The sequence below is a fragment of the Salmo salar genome, chromosome 03 (genome assembly GCF_965601325.2).
Source record: "Salmo salar chromosome 03, fSalSal1, whole genome shotgun sequence".
NCBI lineage: Eukaryota > Metazoa > Chordata > Actinopteri > Salmoniformes > Salmonidae > Salmo > Salmo salar.
The window spans coordinates 50174071-50181377 of record NC_138293.1 but is presented as its reverse complement, the minus strand read 5'-3'; positions in this window follow the sequence as shown (position 1 = coordinate 50181377).

The window sequence follows — 7307 nt, the reverse complement described above, 5'->3', positions numbered from 1 at the left end:
TAATGAAACACTTCAGGCTAGGGTCCTTTTTTCTGAAATTCCGCCTGACTGACATGTGCAAAGTAAAACTGCCTGTTACTCAGGCCCAGAAGCCAGGATATGCATACAATTGGTAGCATTAGGTAGAAATGTTATGGCAGGTGGAAATCCAAAGTAAAAAAAATAGATTTTTTTTTTAGCTCCCAGGCTATAATGGAAAGCTATGGGTTCTATGTAATTCCAGCTCCCAGATTGCAATTCCTATGGCTTCCACTAGATGTCAACAGTCTTTGTTCATAGTTTCAGGCTTGTTTCTTCAAAAACGAGCAAGAATGTTTTGTACAAAGAGTCTCGGTACAATATCAGTCTGTTGGCACGTGACGATGCGCGCTTACTAATTTTACTTTTCTATTGAACATACTTCTTTCCGTATGAAATATTATAGTTTATTTACATTTTTGGATACCTGAGGATTATATAGAAACATGGTTTGACTTGTTTGAACAAAGTTTAGCGGTAGCTTTTTGGACTCGTTTGTCTGCACATGTCTGCATGTGGAACGAGTGGATTACTGAAATCGATGGCGCCAACTAAACTGACTTTTTGGGATATAAAGAAGGATTTTATCTAACAAAACGACCATTCATGTTGTAGCTGGGACCCTTGGGATGGCAAACGGGAAGATTTTCAAAAGTAAGTGATTTATTTAATTGCTATTTGTGATTTTATGAAGCCTGTGCTGGTTGAAAAATATGTTGATGTGGGGCGCCGTCCTCAAACAATCACATGGTATACACTGTACTCACATGGTATACATGGTATTCGCTGTAAAGCCAATTGTAAATTGGACAATGCAGGTAGATTAACAAGAATTTAACCTCTTCGCTATAGGGGGCAGTATTTTCACGGCCGGATGAAAAACGTCCCCAAATTAAAATGCCTACTACTCGTGCCCAGAAACTAGAATATGCATATTATTAGTATATTTGGATAGAAACCACTCTGAAATTTCTAAAACTGTTTGAATGATGTCTGTGAGTATAACAGAACTCATATGGCAGGCAAAAACCTGAGAAAGATCCAACCAGGAAGTGGAAAATCTGAGAATTGTAGTTCTTCTTTTGAATCCTTAACGAAACTACAGTGTCTGTGGGGTCACGTTGCACTTCCTAAGGCTTCCAATGGCTGTCAACAGCCTTCAGAAAGTTCTTTCAGCCTTCTCCTGTTACTGGGCAGATAATAGTAGCTCAGTCAATCAGTGGACTGCCTATGGACAAAGGGCTTGGGTATGCGCGATCCCGTGAGCGCGCCGTTCCTTCTTTTTCTCCTGGAATGAATACGCTATTGTCCGGTTGGAATATTATCGCAATTTTACGTTAAAAATACCATAAAGATTGATTGCAAACAACATTTGACATGTTTCTACGAACAGTAATGGAACATTTTAACTTTTCGTGTCTGGAATCACGCACACGCATTATGCCTTTGGATAGTGATCTGAACATAAATATGGATTATTTCGAACAAAAATAACATTTCTTGTGGAAGTAGCAGTCCTGGGAGTGCATTCTGACGAAGATCAGCAAAGGTAAGAGAATATTTATAATACTAATTCTGAGTTTAGTTGACCACGAACTTGGTGGGTGTCTGTATAGCTTGCTGTGATGGTGAGCTATGTACTCAGAATATTGAAATTTTATATTTTTTAAAATAATTGTTATATATTTTGTCAACGTTTATGATGAGTATTTTTGTAAATTGATGTGCTCATTCACCGGATGTTTTGGTGGGAATACATTTTCTGAACATCACGCGCCAATGTAAAATGCTGTTTTTGGATATAAATATGAACTTTATCGAACAAAACATACATGTATTGTGTAACATGATGTCCTAGGAGTGTCATCTGATGAAGATCGTCAAAGGTTAGTGCTTCATTTAGCTGTGTTTTGGGGTTTTGTGGCACATATACTTGCTTGGAAAATGGCTGTGTGGTTATTTTTGTCTATGTACTCTCCTAACATAATCTAATGTTTTGCTTTCGCTGTAAAGCCTTTTTGAAATCAGACAATGTGGTTACATTAAGGAGAAGTGTGTCTTTAAAATGGTGTAAAATAGTCGTATGTTTGAGAATTTAATGTTTTGTATTTTGCGCCCTGCTGTTCCATTGTATTTTGGCTAGACGTTCCGCTGGCCGAACGGCTATAGCCAAGCTTTTAAACGATATAAGATACTTGTATGTTCATAAATGTTTAATATTACAATTATTTATTTGAATTGCGCGCCCTCCAATTTCCCGCTAGAGGGACGCCTAGCCTTAAGTTAAGCCAATTTGTGTATCACTGATTCATCATGGAGACTAGGGTTCGTGCAGATTTATAGGATATTATGACGTTCAGAATGAGACTGAGATAAGGTAAATATGAAGTGACTGTGACTGATATAAGATATACATCTTTAGATTTATTTGGGAGATAGTAACTCGTTAAATAACTTTTCCTGTGGTGCCCCAGATTGCTACTTAATTAATTGTTATATGATTAATGTAATCACGTGGTATGCAATTACTTAAAAAAAATAACAGTCAAAAACATGAGTGATAGTCAAGACACGACAAAACTTTGTAGACGCACCTTTGGCAGCAATTACAACTGTGAGTCTTTTTGGGTAAGTTTCTAAGAGCTTTCCACACCTGGATTGTGCAACATTTGCCCATTATTATTTTCAACCTCTGTCAAATTGGTTTTTGGTCATTTTTAGACAACCATTTTCAGGTCTTGCCATAGATTTTCAATTAGATTTAAGTCCAAATTGTAACTTGGCCAGTCAGGAACACTCAATGTCTTCTTGGTAAGCAACTCCAGTGTGTATTTGGCCTTGTGTTTTAGGTTATTGTCCTGCTGAAAGGTGAATGCATCTCCCAGTGTCTGGTGGAAAGGAGACTGAACCAGGTTTTCCTCTAGGATTTTGCTTGTGCTTAGCTCCATTCCATTAATTTTTTTATCCTGAAGAACTCACCAGTCCTTAACGATTACAAGCATACCCATAACATGATGCAGCCACCACTATGCTTGAAAATATGGAAAGTGGTACTCAGTAATGTGTTGTATTGGGTTTGCCCCAAACATAACAGTGATTGGGGACATTGCCCTGTGTAGGGTGCCATCTTTCAGATGGGATGTTAAGCGGGTGTCCTGACTCTGTGGTCACTAATGATCCCATGGCCCTTTTCGTAAGAGTAGGTGTGTTAACCCCAGTGTCCTGGCTAAATTCCAAATTTCCATCTTTCAATTTGCTAATTCATCCGCCCTCTTTTCCCCTGTAACTTTTCCACAGGTTGTTGCTGTAAATGAGAATGTGGTCTCAGTCAACTTACCTGCTAAAATACGGATAAAAAGAAAAATAACACTTGTATTCAGGACAAAAAGTTTAATTGCTTTGAATATTTTGGATCATTTTTATTCTCTAAAGGCTTACTTTTTTCACTCTGACAATTAGTTTGGAATTGTGGGGTAACTACAATGTTGTTGATCCATCTTCAGTTTTCTCCTAACACAGCCATTAAACTCTGTAACTGTTTGGGCGCATGAACCGCTAGCGGGACACCTACGACAACATCCGGTGTAATTGCAGAGTGTGAAATACAAAAATCATAATATCAAACATTCATGAGTCATACATTTAAAATCATTTGACTTCTTGTTAATCCAACCACGTTGTCAGATTTCAAAAAGGCTTTATACTAAAAGCATACCATGCGATTATCTGAGGACAGCGCCCCACATCAAAATACTTTTTCAACCAGCACAGGCGTCACAAAATAACAAATAGCGATTAAATAAATCACTTACCTTTGAAGTTCTTCCTCTGTTTGCAATCCCAAGGGTCCCAGCTACACAATGAATGGTCATTTTGTTCGATAAAGTCCTTCTTTATATCCAAAAAAGTCAATTTAGTTGGCGCCAATGATCTCAGTAATCCACTTGTTAAACGTGCATGCAAACGAATCCAGAAAGTTACCGGTAAAGTTCATCCAAACAAGTCAAATGATATTTCTAATTAATCCTCAGGTACTCTAATATCTAAATAAACAATAATATTTAATACAGAGAATAGTATGTTCAATAGGGAAGATAAATAACGAAGTGCGCGCACCTCATTCACGCACCAACGAGACACCTTGGAAAAACTACAAATACTTGCTCATTTAAAAAAAACAAGCCTGAAACCCTTTCTAAAGACTGTTGACATCTAGTGGAAGCCATAGGAATTGCAATCTGGGTCCTATCTAGTTGCATTTCCCATAGGCTAGCATTGAAATGGCCTGTGACCTCAAAAGAAAAAAATTCCGGATGGACTTTCCTCAGGATTTCACCTGCCATATCAGTTCTGTTATAGAAACTTCAGAGTGTTTTCTATCAACTGCTACCAAGTATATGCATATCCAAGCTTCTGGGCCTGAGTAACAGGCCGAACAATAACCAGTATGCTAATGAAGTTAAAGTCACCATTGACTGGTGAAATCCCTGAGCGGTTTCCTTCCTCTCCAGCAACTGTGTTAGGAAGGACGTCTGTATCTTTGTAGTGACTGGCTGTATAGATACACCATCTAAAGTCTTATTAATAACTTTACCATGCTCAAAGGAATACTCAATGTCTGCTTTTTTTGCCATCTACCAATAGGTGCCTTTCTTTGCGAGGCATTGGAAAAACTCCCTGGTCTTTGTGGTTGAATCTGTGTTTGAAATTCACTGCTCGACTCAGGGACCTTACAGATAATTGTGTGTGGGTTACAGAGATGAGGCAGTCATAAAAAAATCATGTTAATCACTATTATTGCAACATATTAGTCCATGCAACTTATTATGCAACTTATTACTTGTTAAGTATTACTTGTTAAGCACAACTTACTATGGAACTTATTACTTGTTAAGCACATTTTTACTCCTGAACTTATTTAAGCTTGCCATAAAGGGGTTGAATACATTTAAGTTTTTCATTTTTAATTATTTGTAAACATTTCGAAAAACATAATTCCACTTTGACATTATAGGCCAATGAAATCTTTTTTGCTATTAAATCGATTTTAAATTCAGGCTGTAACAAAATGTGGAAAAGGTCAAGGGGTGTGAATACTTTCTGAAGGCACTGTAAAAGCTAGGCTGGAAGCAAGGGGAAATAATGTGCGAGTTGAGATAAATACAAGGGGTGATTGGGACAGCAACATGATATTCTCATGGAGGCGCAGTGATCATTTTCAGATGGAACTGTCAGCAGGCATAGGGGTGTCTGTTACAGCCAATACAGTATGGCTTGGAACACTGCTTGTCCAATCAGCATCCAGGATCCAAACAATCAGTTTTATAAGCTGAACTAAATTAGATGTTCCTATTATCAGTATGGTTTTAATATCGTGTAATGAAAGTATAGCTAATGGAAAGTGCTGATGAATTTGAGTTAGATCTTGATCTTAAGCCCAGCAAAATGAGATGAGGTTTATTACAGAAGACCCTTCTTATTTATAACTGTTCCGGCCCCCCGACCATCCGCTCAAGAAAAGCTCGCCCAACGGCTGAATGTAATTGGCATATGTTCTTTCTTTATGGAATATAGTAGAATACATACAATAGTTTATCCAAGGTGTGAATTCATCTCACAGTTTGCATTGTTTACAGAGAAATATATGGATATTAATGGACAAAATACACTACAAAGCATGCTTTTACACAGCCTTTAGAGCCAATAAAGGGCAGTGTGGGCTGGGAGGCTTGTAGCGTTTTGCCATACATGTTAAGTAGTAGAGAAATTGAAAAGAAGAAAAAATGGGAAAGGAATAGAAAGCGTTTCAAGCTCGAGTGGAATTTTTTCATTTTGGATGGTGGATGAGATCAGTTGTGAGGCTGGCTAGCGGCCTCCCCAGGTGACAAATTGAAAGTGTCTCGGTCTAGTTTATAGCGCTGATCAGAAACTATGTCTGGGTAAGGAGCCAGAGCACCACGTGTATCCACTACTCCCTCCCTGACCCTTCCTCCAGCATTGGAATGAAATGTATAGAGAGAATGGCACTCCTCCGCTGGAGAGACACTATTTGTTATGAAGTAGGAGTCCTGGTGAAGTGTAGGGAGCACCTCTTTATTTTTTCTTCCCTCATCCCTCCTTTCTCAGACACTACAAGGCCGGCCTTCAGGCTGCTACACTCGAAATGGATGGAAGGAGCCGATTTAATTTTAAACTCCCTTTGTCATGATTAATGTGTTTGGAGTTGGGTGCCGCGGACATGGCATGCCATGACCACTAGGTGGAGGTAAAGCTCCTCTCTGTTTAAAGCCTGATGCTTGGGGAGAAGTGGCGTTGGTATTAGTGTATGGAGTTACGGTTCCTCTCTTAGCAGTCCACCACTTCAACTCCTCTCTACAGTGTTAATAGAAAATGTGTGCTCTCTCACATTATTACTTCAGTCTGTTTCTCTGTGCGGGGCTCTGTGTAACTTGGCAGGGTTGGTTGTGAATGTCAGTTTATCACTTAACCCATTGTAAAAGGGCAAGGGACCTAATAAAAAGTGCCATGTAGCTTTACTAGACTTTGAAACAGATGTTTGTGGTGTCCCTTAACTTATTCACAGTTCAAGACAGATGTCTAACACTAGGCCTAAGTGTGTTAGAGTTGGGGTCAGCGAGTATCCATTCCAAAGAAAAATTATTTCCCCACTGATACCAACCATCATCTTTTCCTGGATGAATCCAGGAAGTCTGATATTGGGATGATATTGTGACACACTTCAAATTTTATTGCTCACATACACATGGTTAGCAGATGTTAATGAGTGTAGCGAAATGCTTGTGCTTCTAGTTCCGACAGTGCAGCAATATCTAACAAGTAATCTAACATATTCACAATGACTACCTAATACACACAAATCAAAAGGGATGGAATAAGAATATGTACATATAAAGATATGGATTAGCGATGACTGAGTGGCATAGGCAAGATGCAATATATGGTATAAAATACAGTATAAACATATGAGATGAGTAATGTAAGATATGTAAACATTATTAAAGTGGCATTATTTAAAGTGACTAGTGATCCATGTATTAAAGTGGCCAATGATTCGAGTCTGTATGTAGGCAGCAACCTCTATGTGGTAGTGATGGCTGTTTAACAGTCTGATGGCCTTGAGATAGAAGCTGTTTTTCAGTCTCTCGGTCCCAGCTTTGATGTACCTGTACTGACCTCGCCTTCTGGATGGTAGCAGGGTGAACAGGCAGTGGCTCGGGTGGTTGATGTCCTTGATGATCTTCCTATCATTACATCATGGAAGGAAGTTA